The following is a 25,349-nucleotide window of genomic DNA, read 5'->3' as shown; positions in this document are numbered from 1 at the left end:
AAGATAGACATTCTGACAGGTGTGAGGTGATATTTCACTGTGGCTTTGACTTGCCTTTCCCTGATGATTAGTGATGTTCAACATCTTTTTATGTGCCTATTTTGACCTTCTGCATATTAAACCTATGTGTTTTTAATCAGACAGTTATGTGGACTTCAACCTTGGCTGATACTCTGACTTTCAATATGTACTTTGATTATTTATCTTCCATTGGCTTCTCATATGAAATTGCTAGTGTTAATATTACCTATCTCTAATTATGACTATAAAGTGTTCATTATAGTGCCTTAAACTCAGCAATTACTCAGTGAAAAATAGCTATTAATGTGTTGTTGATATCAAGCAAAACTTAGTCTAAGACCGTCCTACGATTATTCCAATACATTATATGATACGTTTGAAAACTCTCAAAACATATCTAGAAAAAAAAATACAGTATATGACATGGCAGCTGCAGTTGTTGCTACAACTTAATTGAATTCAGGATAGTTTGTTGTTACTCTTCAGGATTCCACTGGTGTCTCCTGAGGCAAACTGGTGAATTTAATACAGAAATGTTGAGGAACTACTGCCCTATATTCTTTAGATCCCAGAGAATCCACTAATATCTGCCCCTCTTGCTCCATAATGTGATATTAATTTCTATTTATTGTCTTGAAAGTCTGTTACAGAAGCTTACATTTGTTATCACTCTTTCTGATGAGCACACAGCCTGATATGGAAACTTCAACAACTACCAGGTACATCAATCCCAATCATACTCTCTTGAGCCCAGAAGATGATTACAAGATGGTCTAGGAATGCAGTTTATCCACTGTTTGCTGAACCATGTGAAGAAATGTATTTATTACCTGGTCTCATCCAATCTGAGGGTTGGGCTTCCCTGATAGCTCAGTTGGTAAATAATCTGCCTGCAATTCAGGAGACCCCAGTTTTATTCCTGGGTCAGGAAGATCCACTAGAGAAGGGATAGGATACCCTTTCCAGTATTCTTGGGCTTGTCTTGTGGATCAGCTGGTACATAATCTGCCCATAATGTGGGAGACCTGGGTCTGATCCCTGGGTTAGGAAGATCCCCTGGAGAAGACAATGGCTACCCACTCCAGTATTATGGCCTGGAGAATTCCATGGACTTTGTAGTTCATGGGGTCACAAAGAGATGGACACAATTGAGCGACTTTTACTCATCCAGTCAAACAGAGAGCCATGATGGTGTTTCAAATTTCCAGGTATTTGTGTAATTCAGGCATTGAAAAATCATCCTGTAAAGTCTGGATGCTCTCCTTTTCCCAAGTAAATAGCCATGAGATCCTCTCGGAGGAAGTCTGGAGGTACTATTTGTGTGTGTTTCTGGGGTGATGTTGCTGGGTCCTTCTTTCTAGAGATCTGGCCTCCTTTTAAGTAAAAGGGTTCTGGATCTGAAAATGAGCTCAGGTCTGGAATCTGGACAGACAATTATAAAATTTTTAGAATATAACAACCAAAATTCTTAGGTCTGGTTTCTCCGGATATTATAAGTAAGGTAGTACACTATCCCTTTTGGCAGAAAATGAAGAGCAACTAAGAAGCCTCTTGATAAAAGTGAAAGAGGATAGTGAAAAAGCTGGCTTAAAAGTCAACATTCAAAAAACTAAGATCATGGCATCCAGTCCCATCACTTCATGGCAAATAGATGGGGAAATGATAGAAACAGTGACAGACTTTATTTTCTTGGGCTCCAAAATCACTGCAGATGGTGACTGCAGCCATGAAATTAAAAGACACTTGGCTCCTTGGAAGAAAAGCTATGACAAACATAGCATATTAAACTGCAGAGACATTACTTTTCTGACAAGGGTCTGTATAGTCAAAGATATGATTTTTCCAGTAGTCATATATGGATGTGGGAGTTGGACCGTAAGGAAAGCTGACTGCCAAAAAATGGATGCTTTTGAACTGTGGTGTTGGAGAAGACTCTTGAGAGTCTCTTGGACTGCAAGGAGATCAAACCAGTCAATCCGAAATGAAATCAGTCCTGAATATTCACTGGAAGGACTGATGCTGAAGCTGAAGCTCCAATATTTTGGCCACCTGATGCAAAGAACTGACTCTGGAAAAAACCCTGATGCTGGGAAAGATTGAAGGCAGGAGGAGAAGGGGATAACAGACAACAAGATGGTTGCATGGCATCACTGACTTGGTGGACATGAGTTTGAGCAAGCTCTGGGAGTTGGTTATGGACTGGGAAGTCTGGTGTGCTGCAGTCCATGGGGTCATAAAGAGTTGGACATGATTGAGCAACTGAACTGACTGAGAGCCCTATTAGGCTGCCTGTTCCTTTGTACCTACAGACACTGTGTTCTCTTTCTATCCCTACAAATATCTGTGGCTTAAGCAAGTCTAGTCTAATCTAACTGAGCAAGTCTGACTGAGTTGCTCATTGCAATAATTTCATCCTCCTGGCTTTTGGTGGTTGAACATATTTACTAGGCCTTTCCAGGGTGCTATCATCTCCATTTCTAGTATAGTTCCTAATTCTGTAACAGCCTCTCCTACAATTAGCCTTGGCTTACTGACGAGAGAAACTGATGAGCATTTTAATAATGCTGGTACCCTCCCACAGCATGTTTCTTATGGCCATGGCAAGTGTTGAATCCCCCATTCTTCCCCATGGCATGGAACCACCCGGTAACATTTCCTGCCCCTCGTGTTGTAACCCCTCCAGGTGTCCTGCATCCCCGATGTTTTGACTTAACATGTTCATCCTTTTCTCAGCTTTCAGAAGCTATCTTGCTGGCCAGTTCATGCCATTCCTGGGGTTCTTGCTGCTGCTGCTAAGTCATTTGAGTCATGTCCGACTCTGTGCGACCCTATGGCAGCCCACCAGGCTCCCCCGTCCCTGGGATTCTCCAGGCAAGAACACTGGAGTGGGTTGCCATTTCCTTCTCCAATGCATGAAAGTGAAAAGTGAAAGTGAAGTCGCTCAGTCCTGTCCAACTCTTAGCGACCCCATGGACTGCAGCCCACTAGGCTCCTCCGTCCATGGGATTTTCCAGGCAAGAGTACTGGAGTGGGGTGCCCTTGCCTTCTCCTGGGGTTCTTGACAGAATATTAAAATGTGTATTCAATGACGTCTCATAAATACATAAGTTCTACCATATTCAATCTTATATGATGTCCCCCTGAATAAAAAAATTGTCAGAATTAAATCCTACTTGTATTTCCCCAGCTATTTAAGGTACATGCTGATTAGGTCATTGAAGATCATGTTCCTTTCCTTTATTATGAGGATCAGCAAATTTCCAGCCGGGTTATGCCACAACTTAACATCAGTTATATGCCTAGTGTGCACAGCAGAGAAGGATAGGGCCAATTCTGAAGAAAAACATATTGTTTCAGAGGTCAGAGGTCCCTTTGTACATTATCTGTAGACAGTCTGACTCCTAAAAAGGAGAGAAGAGCCACCTTTTCAAGATTCAAGGGTTCAGAGTCTAGGGTTTCAAAATTTCTTCAGTTCAGTTCAGTCCCTTAGTAGTGCCCGACTCTTTGAGACCCCATGAATTGTAGCATGCAAGGCCTCCCTGTCCATCACCAACTCCCGGAGTTCACTCAAACTCATGTCCATCGAGTTGGTGATGCCATCCAACCATCTCATCCTCTGTTGTCCCCTTTTCCTCCTGCCTCCAATCCCTCCCAGCATCAGAGTCTTTTCCAATGAGTCAACTCTTCACGTGAGGTTGTCAAAGTACTGGAGTTTCAGCTTTAGCATCATTCCTTCCAAAGGACACCCAGGGCTTATGTCCTTTAGAATGGACTGATTGGATCTCCTTGCAGTCCAAGGGACTGTCTTAGGCATCCTTATATTGGTTTTCACACTAGCATAACTTACCTTCCTTGATAGGGAATTAAGCTTCTCTAGAGTTTGATTATTCTGATTGACATTTTTCTATCTGGTGAATCTCTATATTATTAGCAAAGAAAGGGAAGAAAAGCCAATTAATTTTTTTGCTATAATTTAAATTTTAGAGGATTCTCAAAAAATTTATTGGAGTATAGTTGGTTTACAATGTTGTGTTAGTTTCAGGTGTACAGCAAAATGATTCAGTTATACAGGCACATATATTGACCCTTTCTCAGATTCTTTTCCCATATAGGTTCTTACAGAATATTGAGGAGAGTTCCTTGGGCTATACAGTAGATCCTTGTTGGTTATGTATGTTATATATAGTAGTGTGTTAATCCCGAGCTCCTGATTTATCTGTGCCACCCCACCCCATATTTCTCCTTTGGTAACCATACATTTGTTTTCAACATCTGTAAGTGTGTTCCATCGTGTAAACAAGTTCTTTTGTATCCTTTTGTAAATTATATTCCACATATAAGTGATTGTTATTTTTGTTGTTCAGTCACCAAATTATGCCTTACTCTTTGCGACCCCATGAACTGCAACACACCAGGATTTCCTGCCCTTCACTGTCTCCTTGAGGTTGCTCAACCTCATGTCCTGTGAGTCAGTGATGCCATCCAACCATCTCATCCCATCACCCCCTTCTGCTCTTGCCCTCACCCTTTCCTGGCGTCAAGGTCTTTTCTAAAAAGTCAGCTCGTCTCGTCAGGTGGCCAAAGTATTGGAGCTTCAGCATCACTCTTTACAATGAATATTCAGGGCTGATTCCTTTAGGAATGACTGATTTGATCTCCTTGCTGTCCAAGAGACTCTCAGGAGTCTTCTCCAGCACCACAGATAAACAGCATCAATTCTCCAGCACTCAGCATTCTTTATGGTCAAACTCTCACATACATACATGACTACTGGAAAAAATCATAGCTTTGAGTATATAGACTTTTGTCAGCAAAGTGATATCTCTGCTTTTTAACACAATGTCTAGATTTGCCATAGCTTTTCTTCCAAGGAACAGGTGTCCTTTAATTTCATGACTGCAGTCACCATCCACAGTGATTTTGGGGCCCAAGAAAAATGAAATCTTATGCTGTTTCCAATTTTTCCCCATCTATTTGCCATGAAGTGATAGGGCCAGATGCCACGATCTTCATTTTTTGAATGTTGATTTTTAAGCCAGCTTTTTCACTCACTTCTTTCAGTTTCAAGAGGTTCTTTAGTTCCTCTTCACTTTCTGTCATTACAGTGGTACCATCTGCATATCTGAGGTTGTTGATATTCCTCCTGGCAATCTTGATTCCAGCTTTTGATTCATTCAGTCCAGCATTTTGTATGATGTGCTCTGTATGTAATTTTAAAATGCAGGATGTCAATATACAGCCTTGATGTACTCCTTTCCCAATTTTGGACCAGTTTGTTGTTCCATGTCTGGTACTAACTGTTGCTTCTTGTCCTGCTTACAGGTTTCTCAGGAGATAGGTAATTTGGTCTCATATTCCCATCTCTTTAAGAATATTACACATTTTGCTGTGATCCATACAATCAAAGGATTCAGTGTAGTCAATGAAGCAGAAGTAGATTTTATTTATTTTTTTGAATCCTCTTGCTTTTTCTATGATTCATAATATGTTGGCAATTTGATCTCTGGTTCCTCTGAATTTTCTAAATCCAGCTTGTACATCTGGAAGTTCTCAGTTTATGTATGGTTGAAGTCTAGCTTGAAGGATTTTGAGCATTATCTTGCCGGCATTTGAAATGAATGCAATTGTACAGTAATTTTATCATTCTTTGGCATTGTCTTTCATTGGGATTGAAAAGAAAACTGACCTTTTCCAGTCTCATGGCCACTGTTGAGCTATCCAAATTTGCTGCCATAATGAGTGCAGCGATTTCAGAGCATCATCTTTTAGGATTTGAAGTAGTTCAGCTGGAATTCCGTCACCTCCACCACCTTTGTTTGTTGTAATGTTTCCTATGGCCCCCTTCAATTCATATTCCAGTATTTCTGGCTCTAGGTGTGTGACCATACCATCGTTGTTATCTGGGTCATTAAGAACTTTTTTGTACTGTCCTCTGTGTACTCTTGCCATCTCTTATTAATATCTTCTGATTCTGTTAGGTCCTTGTTGTTTTTTGCTTTATTGCACCCATCTTTGCATGAAATATTCCCTTGGTATCTCCAATCTTCTTAAAAAGATTTCTAGTCTTTCCCATTCTATTGTTTTCCTCTATTTCTTTGCACTGGTTACTTAAGAAGGCTTCCTTATCGCTCCTTGCTGCTCTCTGGAACTCTGCATTCAGTTTGGTATATCTTTCCCTTTCTCCTTTGCCTTTTGCTTCTCTTCTTTTCTGAGCTATTTGTAAGTCCTCTTAGACAACCACTTTGCCTCTTTCTTGGGGATGGCTTTGGTCACCACATCCTGTAAAATGTTATGAACCCCATCCATAGTTCTTCAAGCACTCTATCTACTAAATCTAGTCCGTTTAATTTATTCATCCCTCCACTATATAGTTATAAGGAATTTGATTCAGGTCATACCTGAATGACCTAGTGGTTTGCCACACTTTCTTCAACTTGAGCCTGGATTTTGCCATAAGTAACTAATGATCTGAGCCACAGTCAGCTCCAGGTCTTGTTTTTACTGATTATATAGAGCTTCCCCATCTCAGCTGCAAAGAATATAATCAATCTGATTATATGAGTGATATTTGTCTTTCTTTGTCTTGCTTCACTTAGTCTGGCAATCTCTAGGTTCATTCATGTTACTTCAAATGGCATTATTTCATTCATTAGTAATATCCCTTTGTATATATACAGCACATCTTCTTTATCCATTCCTCTGTCAATGGACATTTAGCTTGCTTCCATGTCCTGACTACTGTAAATAGTGCTGTAATAAATATTGGGGTTCATGTATCTTTTTTAATTGTAGTTTTCTCCAGATACATGCCCAGGAATGGGTCTACTGGATAATATGAATTCTATTTTTAGTTTTTAAAGGAACCTCCAAATTTTTTCCAGAGTAGTTGTATCAATTTGCATTCACACCAACAGTGTAAGAGGATTTCCTTTTTCCACACCCTCTCCAGCATATACTGTTTGTAGACTTTTTGATCATGGCCATTCTGACAGGAGTAAGATATCTCATTGTAATTTTGATTTGCATTCCTCTGATAATTAATGATGTTGAGCATATTTTCATGTGCCTTTTAGCCATTTGTATGTCTTTTATGGAGAAGTGTCTATTTAGATCTTCTGCCCATTGTTGCTTGGGTTGTTTGTTTTTTAATATAGAATTTCTTGAGCTCTTTGTATATTTTAGAGATTAATCTCATGTCAGTCACTTCATTTACAAATATTTTCACACATTCTGTATTTTGTGTTTTTGTTTTATTTATGGTTTTGACAAGGTTTCAAGTCATAAGGATGATAAGAAAGAAAGCTAAGTTTGGGATCTACTTTAGAAGTTGCCTGTGGAGGATTCATGTTGATGTATGGCAAAACCAATACACTATTGTAAAGTAATTAACCTCCATTAAAATAAATAAATTTATAGTAAAAAAAAAAGGAAGTTGCAGACAATTGTGGTAAGTTTTTAGGGAGTTCTATAGCTGAGTGTCATTCAATAGGTATTTATCTAGAGCCTGTATTGTGCTGCTGCTGCTGCTAAGTCACTTCAGTCGTGTCCGACTCTGTGTGACCCCATAGATGACCGCCCACCAGGGTCCTCTGTCCCTGGGATTCTCCAAGCAAGAATACTGGAGAGGGTTGCCATTTCCTTCTCCAATGCATGAAAGTGAAAAGTGAAAGTGAAGTCGTTCAGTTGTGCCGACTCTTCGCGACCCCATGGACTATGGCCTATCAGGCTCCTCTGTCCATGGGATTTTCCAGGCAAGAGTACTAGAGTGGGTTGCCATTGCCTTCTCCTGTCTAGATCAAAACACTAGCCATATGTAGTCTGCCATAATGTTCTGGGCACTTTTCCAAGTTGATAGTGTTATAATAGGTTTTAATCAGCACTACAGAAGGAGAAGTCAGGGAGCATGGCTTCCAACACTGAAGTAAATGAAATGTGAGAGAAGACTCAAAAGAGTCTTAAGGGAGATTGTCTCTTCCAGAACTGGCTACGATCCAGTTAAGGGAAGGAAACAATTAGGCAATGCTTTTAGATAGTGTTAATGATGTAGGGATGGTATTGATTACAAAAAGGAGTCCAAAATTACACAATAAAATATTTGACAGAGAGAAGTAGAGTTTGACCTAAGATGAGAAATACAGAATGTTAGGAATGAAGAGAAAGAGGATATATAAAGAAGGAATACAGAACTCAAAACTAGAACAGGAATAGGAATAGTTTGACACAAATTGTACTTATATTCCCATTTGTGCTTTGAGCTTTGGATTCCTTCTTTATATATCCTCTGTCTCTTCATTCCTGCATGTGTGCTAAGTCACTTCAGTCATGTCTGACACTTTGCGACCCTATGGACTGTAGCCTTCATTCCTAACATTCTGTATTTCTCATCTTAGTTCAAATCCCACTTCTGATAATCCCACTTCTATGGCCATTAAATGTATGCAATTTATTACAAGAATAAAAGTGAATGGACATTTCTAAAGATGGTATATGGACATTGCTGGCTCCCAGGCAAATCTCAGTTCTTTTTAGTAATTGATTTTCTGCAGTCAGAACCAAAATATCCAGTACTGGCTATCACTGGACTCAAAGAAATATAGAATGCTTTCTGGTATGGAAGAATGCAGTATATGCCTTCATTACTTTGAAGTAACATTTTTTCTCTTTTAAGCTCATAAAAGCAAATGTAATCATCTACAGATTTTACTAAAATTATGAACATTCCAGCTCTTGCATTAAAAAATAATAATTACTAAAGAAGGATCACACTTCCTGACTTCAACATTGCCAGAGTACTTTGTTGATGTAACTTTGAAAAGTGATGATCTCAGGGTCTCTTGGTCACTTGGTATCCATCTTCCTCAATGCTGAGAGAAATTAAAATAGATTCAAAACATTAAAGCTAGTATTTTCCTGTAACATATGTACTGCAGTGTATGCAAGGTCATGGTCTTCTTGGATCCATGTTAAACTTTAAAGTCAAAGAAAACAGCAAATAATGTATGCAAGAGCCTCTTCTCTAAATCTTATATGAGTGAAAATCATTTGCAAAACACAAAGAATAATCTATACCATCAATCCATTTTCCATGCCCTTGATTTGATAGCTTCTGACAATACTGAATTATCTCATGAGTTTTCAGTATACAAGTTCAATGATCGTTGCCTATATTTATCATTAGCCTGTTGATATCTTTTACTTCAAAGAGTCTCAGCCTATAGATTATTTGCCAATATATCATGGATGTCCATACTTAGTGTTTATACATATTTTACTGGCTGCAATAAATTAGTTGTATTGTTTTATTCGCACATGACTGCATTGCAATTCAAAGACCTTGGCAGCATTTTAGAATTGCTATTAAATCATTGTAGGACCAGATATTCATTGTCTTATTTCTCCAAACTGTCACTAAGACATAGCAAGAAGATAGGAGCACACACATAAACACATTTATTAAATATAAACTTATTTCATGTTAACTAGGTGGGGATGTTGTAAATGGTGGACTAGCATCTCAGACTGAGTTTTAAGTAGAAATAAAAGTAAACAAATATGATAACCAAACTTTTACAATTAAAACTTTGTAAGTAGATATAGACAGTGGGAATTTAGAAAAAATATTCTATGGTCCTTAAAAAAAATGCTGAATGACAGGAGACCATATGTTATTGTTTCTCAGAGATACTTTCACAAAGTGCTCTGGCAATGTTGAAGCTTCAGTTAAAGTTCTGTAAATGTCCTTTGCTGATGATCTATTTTTAATGCTGAGTTTTGAGAATTTTCAAATATTTTCTAGATACTTGCCCCATGTTGGACAAGGGTCTTGTAAATATTTTTGTACACTCTGGATCTTGTTTCCTTCATTCTTAAAAGGGTCTTTCATGAAGGAGGATTTCTTCATTATTGATGGCATTCAATATATCAAATTTTCCTTTTATGGGTCATATTTTTGGTATTGTATCTAAGAACTCTTTTTCTAATCATAAATCCCCAAGACTTTTTTCTTGACTGTTTTAGATTGTTTACATTTTACTTTTATGCCTACTATCCATTTCGAGATACTTCTTGTGCAAATCATGAGGTTGGGGTTGACATTTGTTGTTTATCTGTGGATGTCCACTTGTTCCAGCTCCATTTGCTGAAGACTCCACTCCATCCATTGAATTGCTTTTACATCTTTGTTGACAATCAGGTGGGCTTTTTGTGTGGTTCTCTTTCTGGGCTCTCTAATCTGTTCCACAGGTTTTGTGTCTATCCCTCTGCCCAAACCACACTTTCTAAATATGGAAAATTCTAAAGTGAATATATTGAATATGTAGATGAATGATGGTCAAATGGATGGATGGATGGAAGGATAAATGAATAAATGTAAATGTTCAGTGGCTTTCTAGGATTTTTAAGATCATCTCTAAACTTCTGAATATAGCTTACAAATTCTTACATTATTCTGCATTTATTTTTCACCTTTCCCCCTCATATCCTTACTCTGGTACTCCAATTCCCAGATAAAACAACATATCACTTTTCTTCACTATCTTAAATATTTATCTCTGCTATCTCTTTCTGTAATGTTCTGTTGGCCGATTAACTTGATTCTATTCATTAATATGGTCTCCACTTAGAAATCAGTTCCTTCACAAACCTGATGTACCCAACTTTTAGGTTGTACACACTTGTGTAGACCTATGACACAGTAACCTGCTCCATTCACAGAATTTATCACAGTGTAAAAGCAAGTAAAAATATCTGTTTATTCTCTGTATTTTATCATGGGGAGAGTGTCCTCTACTAGGCTCTCACAGATAGAATATATGGCTTTGACTGCTTTCTACCCAAGCCATTTCTTGGAATTTGCAAAGAACCTTGAGGAAGGAAGTAATGTCTCTTTCTAGAGCAAAGAGCAGTTCACATGCTGTTTAGTAATGAAAGACAGAGTATTCCAAGCTCAGCAATGTTCTCATATAATATAGCCCACTGGGTGTGCAGACATCCATCATGTCCACACAGGGCACAAATAGTACCAATGCAGATGTGACAGTCATGGTGCTTCCTTTCCTCTTAGTAACAAAGTCATCTGACTCTCACCCATAAGTTTTGGGTCTTCTGCTGCCACGGATGACACAGCAAGAGGCTAACTCGATGCCTTTTGTGTGGGATAAAATCAAAATTCACATTCAACACAATACTATTCAAAAGTAATTTCAAACATTTGATCATTGGGACATAAATACACAGTCTGCATTTAATTAATGGTTTAATAATTAGTGTGTAAAATAATTGGGAAACGATTATTACATGTCCTAAAAATACTTGATAAAGTTAAGAAAGGTCCTTAATCTTACAGAGCTTGCCTGCTGCCCAGACCCCCTCATAGCTTCATCTCCTCCATCTGCTACATCTCCTTGTTTGGGCCTTTCTCCCCAGTATTTGATAAATCAGCTTTAACCACTGCAGCTTTTATTCTACCACTTCATGTTAGGTTCTCATTATGTTTCCAATTACTATCTTACTAGACTTTTTCTGACTAGACTATCTGCTCATTATGGTTCTACATACAACTCCATCTGCAGGCTCTCTCCTAGAGTCATTTTCTTAAAATTAAAGCTTGTCTGTGTTTACTAACAGAGGATAACACCCAAAGAAATATTATGATTTCAATCTGACCACTTTTATGTCTCAAGTGATGGCTACAATTTTGACAAAAAATGACGAGAAGACATCAGCAGATAATACACGAAACTGAAAGTTCCCTTAATGTAATAATATTGATAATTGATAACAGTAGTAATATCTAACATATCTTGTTTAGTCTGCATAATTCCTGTTCTAAGCATTTTTAATGATTAAGATATTTATATCTTAAAATCATTCTGCACAGTATTATTTGTAGTAGTAGAAGTGGTGGTGGTGATAGTAATTGTATTTCCTAGAAGAAAAATACTGAGAAGCAATGTGATTTATATGGGTAAATGGTTACATTGTTCAGTAGACACAGTATATTCTTTGTTGGAGGCAAATTTTCCTTTGCCTTAAATTCATTCCACAGCCCACAGACACACTGAGGGGGATGAGAACTCCATTGGGTGTTTATAAGAACCCCCAACCCCATAGTCTTAAAACCTTGGACAGGAGGGACTTTGTGTTCCCCGGACTATTCCTGTGAGAGTCTTTAGGGATTCTCACTGCTCACTAGCCCCTGTGAGGATGTGTGAGGATGACCTTAATAAGGGTCATCATCAGGTCATGATCATCATCATGAGGTCATTATCAGGAGCCTGATTCTCCATCACAAGTGCATCGTGCCCTGTGGACATTCACATCTATCATTCTAGTGTGAATGATCATCCACACCAGTCCCAGGTTACTCAAAAGCAAAGGCTTCAGCCTGGAATGCTGCAGGTCATCTCAAAATGTCCACCAGGGATCTGACATCTTAAAACCAGGAGGGCCCTCAACCTGCCTGATATTCTTATTCCCACAGAACTGAAGTCTTGTCCAGGTGCACCACTCTGAGGCTTCCTCCAACTCTCCTGAGCTTCCCCAGCAAAGGCAGAACCATCATGGTGTGTATTTAAATTCCCTTCTCTTCATTTGGACTTCTGTCTCCTCTTGTCTCCCTAAGAGAGATCTAATTATATTAAGAAGATAGTGCATCCATAATGAGTCAGGCAATTCCTTCTTTGTCTTCCCATAGAATGTTTTCTTTTTAATTAATCATGCCCTTTAACATGATGAATTGTAATTAGTACTTCAAGTGTCTTTCTCAAGAACTCAAATAGAATCTCTACCAGGCAATGGTGATTTCTAATTGGTCTTAGTCCTCTTAATTCTTAGTAGAGCTTCTGGCATATTTTAACTTTTTCCTAAATATTTGACTAGTCATTTCATTAATGGATTATTAAACATGATAGAAAATCTGCTAATTATAAATTCAACCATCATGAGCCAGAATATAATTCTGTACATTTTGGCTGAGATTTGGAGGGTTTTTATTTTTTGTTTTTTGTTTTAACCATATTTGTGCCTATATGATTTTTATGATGGTAAAGAGAATTATCAGCAGTGAGGAATCTGCCTACCAATGTAGGAGATGTAGGTTTGATCCCTGGGTCAGAAAGATCCCCTGGAGAAGGAAATGACAACCTGCTCCAGGATTTTTGCCTGGGAAATCCCATGGTCAGAGTATTCTGACAGATAACAGTCCATGAGATTGCAAAGAGTCAGATACAACTTAGCAACAAAACAATAGCAAAAGATAATTAAATAAAAGAAAATTTTAATAAATTATAAAGTATAAATAAACAACATAATTAAAAATATAATGCCTTTAAATGTAGTATGCATTATTTAAAATTACTTAATCTGTGGAAAGTTGGTTGCAGTTTTAAATTTTTTAAGTAAAACAGTTAACCTTAAAAATGTAGGAAGAGAGCATTCCTGACTGTGACTTAAATCGGTTTGACTCTAGATCCATTCATCCTGACAGCATAAAGTTTCATAAGTATAAATATCCTTCGAAAATTAAAAATTTGTGCAACAACTTCTGTTATAAACCTCTAATCATATTGGATAACAAAGTCTATCAGGAATATTTTCCTATTTTAATCAACCTCTTCCCCTGAATTTTTTCTCACACCAGTCTCAAGATAATATATCTAACTAAAGTCATCTTATCTATTTGGAAAGAGAGGAATTTGAAAGATTAACTGGAGTGGCTGGAATTTGACACAGGATTGGATGGAAATTAGTTTACTTTTAAAAAGATGCCATCGGGGGGTCTGTTTCTGAATAACAGATCTAAACACTGCTCTCTGAATTATGTTAGGTGTTTCAGCCTGCCTGTTCTGACATGATAACTTCATAGCATTAGAAAGTACCCTTTTGATCAGGATTAGTAGTTTAACATCCATGGAGTACCTGACCTGATTGGAGAAGGGGTATGATTCAATGGTTAAGAACTTGGGCTCAGGCATAACATAAATTGAGTTCAAATACTGAGCTCTGAAGAACCTTTTGAAAGATACATATTTCTGTAAATGTTTTCCTATTTGCAGAAACAATATTCTTCTTAGTATTTTATTAGCAATGGTGATTAATATTAATTGAGGACTAATTGAATCTCAATTTCATTTTAATCATGTGAAGTTGGCACTATTAGAGTTTTGCCAACAGAACACACTGGTCATTGCAAACCCCCTTTTCCAATAACACAAAAGAAGACTCTACACATGAATATCAACAGGTGGTCATACCAAAATCAGATTGATTGTATTCTTTGCAGCCAAAGATGGAGAAGTTCTGTATAGTCAGCAAAGAAAAAAAGACAGGGAACTGACTGTGGCTCAGATCATGAACTCCTTATTGCCAAATTCAGACTTAAATAGAAGAAAGTAGGGAAAAACACTAGACCATTCATGTATGGCCTAAATCAAACCCTTACAATTAAACAGTGAAGGTGACAAATAGATTCAAGGGATTAGATCTGATAGACGAGCGCTGGAAGAACTATGGATGAAGGTTCGTGACACTGTAAAAGAGGTAGTGATCAAGACCACCCCAAGAAAAAGAAATACAAGAAGACAAAATGATTGTCTGAGGAGGCCTTACAAATAGCTATGAAAAGAAGAGAAGCAAAAGGCAAAGGAGAAAAGGAAAGATATACCCACTTGAATGCAGAGTTCCAAAGAATAGCAAGGATAGATAAGAAAGCCTTCCTCAGTGATCAGTGCAAAGATATAGTGGAAAACAATAGAATGGGAATGACTAGAGATCTCTTCAAGAAAGCATTGGGATGATCCAGAGGGATGGGATGAGGAAGGAGGTGGGAGGGAGGTTCAGGATGGGGAACACATGTAAACCCATGGCTTATTCATGTCAATGTATGGCAAAAGCCACTACAATATTGTAAAGTAATTAGCCTCCAATTAAAATAAACAAATTAAAAAAAATAGAGATACCAAGGGAAATTTTCATGCAAAGATGGGCATAATAATAGACAGAAATGGTATGGACCTAATAGAAGCAGAAGATATTAAGAAGAGGTGGCAAGAATACACAGAAGAACTGTACAAAAAAGATCTTCATGACCCAGATAATGGTGTGGTCACTCACCTAGAGCCAGACATCCTGGAATGCAAAGTCAAGTGGGTCTTAGAAAGCATCACTGCGAACAAAGCTAGTGAAAGTGATGGAATTCCAGTTGAGGTACTTCAAATCCTAAAAGATGATGCTGTGAAAGTGCTGCACTCAATATGCCAGCAAATTTGGAAAAGTCAACAGTGGCCACAGGACTGGAAAAGGTCAGTTTTCACTCCAATCCCAAAGAAGGCAATGCCAAAGAAAGCTCAAACTACCTCACAATTGCACTCATCTCACAAGCTAGCAAAGTAATGCTCAAAATTCTTCAAGCCAGGTTTCAACAGTATATGAACTGTAAACTTCCGGATGCTCAAACTAGATTTAGAAAAGGCAGAGGAACCAGAGATCAAATTGCCAACATCTATCGGTTTATCAAATAAGCAAGAGAGTTCCAGAAAAATGTCTATTTCTGCTTTATTGACTTTGTCAACACTTTTGACTATGTAGATCACAGCAAATTGTGGAAAATTCTTCCAGAGATGGGAATACCAGACCACCTGACATGCCTCCTGAGAAATCTGTATGCAGGTCAAGAAGCAACAGTTAGAACTGGACATGGAACAACAGGCTGGTTCCAAATTGGGAAAGGAGTATGTCAAGGCTGTATATTGTCACCCTACTTATTTAACTTATATGTAGAATACATTATGAGAAATGCTGGTCTGGATGGAGCACAAGCTGGAATCAAGATTGCAGGGAGAAATATCAATAACCTTAGATATGCAGATGGCATCACCCTTATGGCAGAAAGTGAAGAAGCACTAACGAGCCTCTTGATGAAAGTGAAAGAGGAGAGTGAAGAAGTTGGCTTTAAGCTCAACATTCAGAAAACTAAGATCATGTCATCTAGTCCCATCACTTCATGGCAATAGATGGGGAAACAGTGGCGGACTTTATTTTGGGGGGCTCTAAGGCAATGGCACCCCACTCCAGTTCTCTCGCCTGGAAAATCCCACGGACAGAGGAGCCTGGTGGGCTGCAGTCCATGGGGTCGCACAGAGTCGGACACGACTGAGCGACTTCACTTTGACTTTTCCTTTCATGCATTGGAGAAGGAAATGGCAACCCACTCCAGTGTTCTTGCCTGGAGAATCCCAGGGACGGGGGAGCCTGGTGGGCTGCCATCTATGGAGTCACACAGAGTCGGACACGACTGAAGTGACTTAGCAGCAGCAGCAGCAGCAGCAAAATCAATACAGGTGGTGACTACAGCCATGAAATTAAAAGATGCTTGCTCCTTAGAAAAAAAGTTATGACCAAACTTTAGACAGCATATTAAAAGGCAGAGACATTACATTGCCAACAAAGTCTGTCTAGTCAAAGCTATGTTTTTCCCAGTAATCATGTACACATTTCAAAGTTGGACCATAAAGAAACCTGAGTGTTGAGGAATTAATGCTTTTTAACTGTAGCATTGGAGAAGACTCTTGAGAGTCCCTTGGACAACAAGGAGATCCAACCAGTCCTTCCTAAAGGAAATCAATCCTGAATATTCATTTGAAGGACTGATGCTGAAGCTGAAACTCCAATCCTTTGACCACCAGATGCAAAGAATTGACTCATTTGAAAAGACCCTGATGCTATGAAAGATTGAAGGTGGGAGGAGAAGGAGGACGTCAGAGAATGAGATGGTGGGATGTCATCACCGCCTCAGTGGACTTGAGTTGGAGTAAACTCCAGGAGTTGGTGACAGACAGGGACGCCTGGTGTGCCGCAGTCCATGGTGTCCCACAGAGTTGGACATGACTGAACAACTGAACTGAACTATTGGCATTATTAATATTCTCATTTAGAGAAGAGTAAGCTGAGGAATTTATACATTTAAAGCCATCTGTTTAAGGTTATGTAACTGATAACAAAATGAATGGGATGGGAACCTAGAGCATTTGCATATAACACATTTTAAAAATTGAAGACATTTGTCTAGTAAGCATTCAAAGTAATATATTTTTTACTTAGTATTTGGCTTCCATTATAGCTCAGATGGTAATGAATCTACCTGAGATGCAAAAGACCCAGGTTCAATCCCTGGGTCAGGAATATCTCCTGGAGAAGGGAATGGGAACTCACTCCAGTATTCTTGTCTGGAGAATCCGATGGACAAAGGAGCCAGGCAGACTACAGTTCATGGGGTTACACAAAGTTGGACACAACTGAACATGCATGCATAATTCATGTCTATTGTTCTCGTGTTACTCCAGTAACCAGTCTGTTTAAATTGACTAAACTCAGTAAGACAAAATATAAAGCGATCTTTCTTTCCTACTACTGTTTTCAGTTTTGGGACAGAGGCACTTGGCCACTTCATAGACGATCTCTGCTCTGGCATCTGTGTCTCAAAAAGGCTACCTGTGACCAGATCCAGCACATGACACCGTGCTGTGGCCAGAACTCTTTTAAGCCTTGTCTGGCAGACAGGCTGCAGGAGACACTCTGGATTCGAATTCCTCCTCCTAGCACACTGAGAGCCAACAAATATTGTCAACACCACTTGAGATGCTCTGAGCTCAAACCATGTTTGCATTCAATCTGTGTCTCCATCAGTTTTAAAAGTCTACCATGAAGAAGTAAAACTCACTGTTTGCAGATGACATGATCCTCTCCATACAAAACCCTGAAGACTCCACCAAAAAATTACTAGAGCTAATCAATGAATATAGTAAATAATGAGAAAATAGAGAAATTAAGGAAGCAATTCCATTCACCATTGCAATGCAAGGAATAAAATACTTAGGAATATGTCTACCTAAAGAAACTAAAGACCTATATATAGAAAACTATAAACCACTGGTGAAAGAAATCAAAGAGAACACTAATAGATGGAGAAATATGCCATGTTCATGGATCAGAAGAATCAATATAGTGAAAATGAATATACTACCCAAAGCAATCTATAGATTCAATGCAATCTCTATCAAGCTACCAACGGTATTTTTCACAGAGCTAGAACAAATAACTTCACAATTTGTATGGAAATAGAAAAAAAACTCAAATAGCCAAAGCAATCTTGAGAAAGAAGAATGGAACTGGAGGAATCAACCTGCCTGACTTCAGGCTCTACTACAAAACCACCATCATCAAGACAGTATAGTACTGGCACAAAGACAGAAATATAGATCAATGGAACAAAATAGAAAGCCTAGAGATAAGTCCACACACCTATGGACACCTTATCTTTCACAAAGGAGGCAAGAATATACAATGGAGAAAATACAATCTCTTTAACAAGTGGTGCTGGGAAAACTGGTCAGCCACTTGTAAAAGAATGAAACTAGAACACTTTCTAACACCATACACAAAAATAAACTCAAAATGGATTAAAGAGCTAAATGTAAGACCGGAAACTATAAAACTCCTAGAGGAGAACATAGGCAAAACACTCTCCAACATACATCACAGCAGGATCCTCTATGACCCACCTCACAAAATATTGTAAATAAAAGCAAAAATAAACAAATGTGACCTAAGCTTCTCCACAACAAAGGAAACTATAAGCAAGGTGAAAATACAGCCTTCAGAATGGGAGAAAATAAGAGCAAGTGAAGCAACTGACAAAGAATTAATCTTTGTCAGCTCAATTCCAGAAAAATAAACGACTCAGTCAAAAAAATGGGCCAAAGAACTAAACAGACATTTCTCCAAAGAAGACATACAGATGGCTAACAAACACATGAAAAGATGCTAAACATCACTCATTATCAGAGAAATGCAAATCAAAACCACAGTGAAGGTACCATTTCACGCCAGTCAGATGGCTGCTATCCAAAAATCTACAAGCAATAAATGCTGGAGAGGGTGTGGAGAAAAGGGAACCTTCTTATACTGTTTGTGGGAATGCAAACTAGTACAGCCACTATAGAGAACAGTGTGGAGTTTTCTTAAAAAATTGAAAATAGAACTGCCTTATAACCCAGCAATCCCACTACTGGGCATACACACCAAGGAAACCAGAATTGAAAGAGACACATGTACCCCAATGTTCATCACAGCACTGTTTATAATAGCCAGGACATGGAAGCAACCTAGATGTCCATCAGCAGATGAATGGATAAGAAAGCAGTGGTACATATACACAATGGAATATTACTCAGCCATTAAAAAGAATACATTTGAATCAGTTCTAATGAGGTGGATGAAACTGGAGCCTATTATACAGAGTGAAGTAAGCCAGAAAGAAAAACACCAATACAGTATAATAACACATATATATGGAATTAAGAAAGATGGTAACAATAACCTTGTATGCGAGACAGCAAAAGTGACACAGATGTATAGAACAGTCTTTTGGACTCTGTGGGAGACGGAGAGGGTGGGATGATTTGGGAGAATGGCATTGAAACATGTATATTATCATATGTGAAATGAATCGCCAGTCCAGTTTCAATGCATGATACAGGGTTCTTGGGGCAGGTGCAATGGGATGACCCAGAGGGATGAGATGGGGAGGGAGGTAGGAGGGGGTTCAGGATGGGGAACACATGTACACCCATGGTGGAGTTATGTCAATGTATGGCAAAAACCACTATAATATTGTAAAGTAATTAGCCTCCAATTAAAATAAATAAATTTATATTTAAATAAAAAGTCCACCATGCAAAGAAGCATCTTTACTGAAGCTATAGATACCAAATGAAAGCAAGAATTCATATAGGGAGGGAAGTAGAGATAGATGCAGAGATGAGAGAGAGATCGAGATCGATCTGGACCTCTGTCAAAGAGAAGTAAATCAAAATGAAGTTCTACAGGAAGCTATGAAGATTTCTCTAGGACTATGCAACTTGTAGCTGATAGATTCCATTATTACCCATACTCGGTCTCCAAGTCATTGGGTTTGAAAACATCCCAGTGGAAGATGGTAATAAAAAGATGGTGTATCTGTTATCCTGTTTCCATCAGTTACTCACTCGTTAGTAGTTACTGCTCAAATTGGGTCAACTTGAGCTTGAAAGCAAGTCTCAAACACACATAGTTCTTTCTTCCAACGGACATTCTAGCATTAGTCTTTGCCCTAGTGATTTTTTATTTCAAATCTTTGAAACAGATGTCACAGGGGTCCTTGTTCCTAAGGCTCAAAAATCTGGTGTCTGACAAGGTTGAAGTGTTGGCACAACAGCTTTAGTGAGCTCTTTGCTTACATTTTCTGAGATGATTTTTGAAAAATGTGTGTTTGGGTTGGTGGGATATGTATCACCAAATCTATATATACTCTTGAAAGTAATGACATCCCTGTGGCTTGAAAATAGAAGCAACTGATTCAGTTTTATTGGGTCATTTTCATTTGTCACATGATACAAGATATTATATCAAAGTATTTAATATGAAAATAATAAAGAAAAGAACAAAGCACAGTTCTCTAGGAATATAGTTTGTTGTTAGGATGGAAGAAGTGGATCAGAATTTTGAAGTGAGAAAACAGCTGAGTTCCATTGGCCAATGAAACTTCTACCAGCTTGTTTGCCTACATAGTCATGTCACAGTATTTACAGACTCACTGGTTATACTGCAAGAACCACTTCTGGGATCCACAAGAAATATATGATACTTCCCTATACTTTGCCATGGGGCTTCCCAGGTGGCCCAGTGGTAAAGAATCTGCCTGATAATGCAGGAAACACAAAGGATGCAAGTTCAATCCCCAGATGAGGAAGATCCCTTGGAGAAGGAAATGGATACCCATCCCAGTATTCTTCCCTGGGAAATCTTATGGACATAGAAGCCTAGTAGGGTATGAGTTTGCATCAGATTGCAAGAGTCAGACATGACTGAGCACAAACACGCTATTCTTTGCCAGAGTAGAAATTACACTAAATCATCAAGAAAGCCTCCTTCAGATATTTATCTCTATCCTTATGTAATTTTTCCATGGATGAAAAGATACAGGGCAAAATAATCTTTATTTTACAACTTTATTTTTAATTGTGGATTTTTAATTGTGGATTTTGAGAAGAGCATATTATTATTTATTTATTTAAAATATTTGTCAAATTTTGCCAAGTTTTTCTGCATCTACTGAGATTATCATATGACTTATTCCTCGATTTGTTGGTATAGTGTATCACATTAATTGATTTGAAGGTTTTGAAAAATCCTTGCCTCACTAAGATAAATCCCACTTGACCATGGTATATGACCCTTTAATGTATTGTTGGATTCTGTTTGCTATAATTTTGTTGAGGATTTTTGCATTTATGCTCATCAATGATATTTTCCTGTACTTTATATTTTTGTGCTACCTTTGTCTGGCATTGTTATCAGGGTGATGGTGGCTTCATAGAATAGACTAGGAAGTGTTCCTTACTCAGCAATTTTTGGAATAGTTTCAGAAATATAGGATTAATTTTCAAAATATATAATGACTCATTCAACTAAATATAAAAACAGACATCCCAAACAAAAATGGGCAGATCTAAATAGACATTTCTCCAAAGAAGACATACAGATGGCCAACTGGCACATAAAAAGATGCTCAACATTGCTAATTACCAGAAAAGTGAAAATCAAAACTGCAATGGGGTAGAGTTATATTTAATATGCTATTTAGACTATTATTAACAAAAAACTGTGTTCTAGTTTATTTTGTCTATATCTTATTCAAACAATTGCTTAAATATGTAATGAATTACTGCTGTGTACTCTGTAGCAAATAAAAAAAAAGTCTGTCATTAATTTACATCATGCAATTTGTAATTTGCATTTGCATCCCTGCAAATTCAGTGGCTGTTAAAACTGTGCCAAAATGTCTTGTACTTACACATAAAATAACATTTTATTATACTGGTCTGGAAGGTTCCCTGAGTAGTTGCCAGTTATTTAAATATTATGTGGGAACTACAACAAATCTTTGATTTGGAGAGAGTTTCCATAGCTTGGAAATTTTCTAGCTTCCCTATACACAGATGTGTAAACCAAGAGATGTCTCCCAAAAATATCTATACAAATTTCTGAAGTGTTTGTTATAAGGCAGTTTTCTGCTGAGGTCCATTATGCTGTAGAATATCTACTTCTCTTCTAATCATGATGGTTGCTTATGTTCTGTAAACACATTTTACTAGAAAATGTTCCTAATCAGAGCCTCAGGTCTGTCAATTCACCTCCAGGTTTCACGATCAAAAAAAGGAAGCTGCTTCTGGTGATATGAGATACCCCAGATAATCAGTAGTTTCTGGAGATCCCACTAAGTATAGGTTTTCACGTATAATCTTTCTTTCTGCATACGTTCAATTTGCTCTAAGTTTGAAATTTGGGGTTATTTCAACATTTTAGGTGAAGTCAAATATAGGTTACTTTCAGGAGAAACTTTATTTTTGTAAATAATGCATAAGCTTTATTTACTCTCCCTGCATGCTCCCTCCACACACACACCAAGATCCTTCACCCCAGAAGTAACCCTAAAGTGCCTCTAATTTTCTGAGACTGTGTAGACAAACTTGTCTCTTGTCAGAAACCAGTAGTATTGTAGGGTGTTGGGGCAGATTGGATTTACTACTATGTATGTACGTATATATAACTAAAATTTTGATATAAGGAGAATTTAGGATTCTATTAAAATTTCTCCAACTATTTGGTAGAACATTAGCAGTTCTGTGCAATGTCTTCATCTTTTCAAAAGAAAATCAGAGCACTATGACGTGGTTTTGCTCTAAAATTTAGAATATTTTACAATTACACATACAGTGAATTTTTACACCACTGGAGATTCATATTTGTAATTTAAGGGTTCTTAGTAGTAACTAGGAGAAGGAAATGGCAACCCACTCCAGGTTGTTCTTGCCTGGAGAATCCCAGGGATGGGGGAGCCTTGTGGGCTGCCATCTATGGGGTCGCACAGAGTCGGATACGACTGAAGCGACTTAGCAGCAGCGCCAGAAGCAGTAGTAACTTAGCATGTTTAAAATAAAACTTATTTTCATAAACTAGAAGATCATAAAATACAATTTAGGTCATACACCATTAATATTTTACTTAACCTATAGAGAAAGATGTTTAGAGGTCAAATATAATTTCTAAAGAGAATTGACTCATTCCCAACATATAACTTGTTAATAATGGAAACTAAAGGTTGTGATTTCCTGAAAGGAAGATTTTTTTTTTTTTTTTTTGCACAATTGAAAAGCAGAATTGTTTTCATGTATCTTGTTGCCTCTTTGTGATTCTACTGTGAAAATAATATAATATACTGGTTCACAGGTATATATTCATGTAAGTACTTTCATTAAAAGTAAAGTTATCTTCAAATAAATGAGGTAATTGTACAACTAGTGTATTCTGTTGGTAAACCACTTTACCGATTGTTATGTATGCTTGGTATTGGAGAAGGAAATGGCAACCCACTCCAGTGTTCTTGCCTAGAGAATCCCAGGGATGAGGGAGCCTGGTGGGCTGCCGTCTACGGGGTCAGACAGAGTCGGACACTACTGAAGCGATTTAGCAGCAGCAGCAGCAGCAGCAGCAGATATATGGAACCAAATTTATTTATGCTAAGAATAACCTTGGTTTTTTAAATCATTTTATATCTTAACAAGTATTTGACTTACAGTAATGAATGTAGTATGTTAGATTTACATTTAATATATTTAAGGTGAAATAGTCAAATTAGTGGTTAAACACAGTAATATACTTTAATAATTTCCTCAATTCAAATGTCTTTAATTGATTTGCATGTTAAACATCCAATGTAAATATAATAATACAAAATAGTAAAGCTATTTATATAATTGCTGATTTAAACTAAAATCCACCTAAAATAATACATAAATAAAAATTATTTCAATAATCCTGTAAATATAAAAAATGCCTGAAGTTACTTATTTTCCTAAAAACAATGCATCACACCTAAAATGAATTCATGTTGTGACAATAGATACATGAAGAATTGCAAAAAGATAAAATGTTTTTTCTTTTCTAATTTCTGCTTCCATTCATTTTATTTAGAATGACCAAAATAACTCATTACTTGAGAGGGTGGTGTCTTTCGCCTCAGCTCATTCACTCCGTCATGTCTGACTCTGATCCCATGGACTGCAGCGTGCCAGGCTTCATTCACTCCGTCATGACTGACTCTGATCCCATGGACTGCAGCATGCCAGGCTTCCCTGTCCATCACCACTCCCTCAGCTTGCTCAAACTCACGTCCATCGAGTTGGTGATGTCATCCAACCATCTCATCCTCTTTCATCCCCTTTTCCTCTTGCCTTCAATCTTCCCAGCATCAGGATCTTTTCCAAAGTGTCAGTTCTTCTCATCAGGTGGCCAAAATATTGGAGTTTCAGCTTCAGCATCAGTCCTTCCAATGAATATTCAGGACTGATTTCATTTAGAACTGACTGGTTCGATCTCCTTGCAGTCCAAGGGACTCTCAAGAGTTTTCTCCAACACCATAGTTCAAAAGCATCAATTCTTCGGTGCTCAGTTAAGGTCCAACTCTCACATCCATTCATGACTACTGGAAAAACCATACCTTTGAGTGGACGGACCTTTGTTGGCAAAGTAATGTCTCTGCTTTTTAACATGCTGTCTAGGTTTGTCATAGCCTTTCTTCCAAAGAGCAAGCATGTTTTAATTTCATGGCTGCAGTCACCATCTGCATTGATTTTGGAGCCCCCCAAAGTAAAGTCTGTCACAGTTTCCATTGTTTCCCCATCTATTTGCCATGAAGTGACGGGACTGGATGCCATGATCTTAGTTTTCTGAATGTTGAGTTTTAAGCCAGCTTCTTCACTATCCTCTTTCACTTCAAGAGACTTCACTTCAAGAGACTCTTTAGTTCTTCTTTGCTTTCTTCCATAAGGGTGGTGTCATATTGTGCCACTATAAAGGCGGTCTCTCTCCTAGAGGGGTTTATTAATATTTTTTATAACACAGTGGCTGAAAGTGCAAGAGAATTTATATATCAACTACTGTTGTGAAACCTGAACAAGTTATTTAAACTCTATGGGGTTTCCACTTTATTCACACTGTCATTGATGTGGATTTTATCAGTGAATATCAAAAATATATCCACTGACACAATAACAGGTTTCTTGTGCTGAAAACATGAGACAAATTACCAAATTTTGTTGAAATTACCAACAGAAAACAACAGAAAAAGGTGAAGCACTGGCACTAAGAAGTTTGAAGAAAGAAAGTTTGCTTATAGTATAAGGGATAAAGGAGAAATGTATCATTTTCAGCCTTGGCTGGTAAGGTGTACT

This window comes from Bos taurus, chromosome 16, assembly GCF_002263795.3.
Source record: "Bos taurus isolate L1 Dominette 01449 registration number 42190680 breed Hereford chromosome 16, ARS-UCD2.0, whole genome shotgun sequence".
In the NCBI taxonomy this organism is placed as follows: domain Eukaryota; kingdom Metazoa; phylum Chordata; class Mammalia; order Artiodactyla; family Bovidae; genus Bos; species Bos taurus.
The sequence above is the reverse complement of the archived record's forward strand: the minus strand, read 5'-3'. Positions refer to the sequence as shown.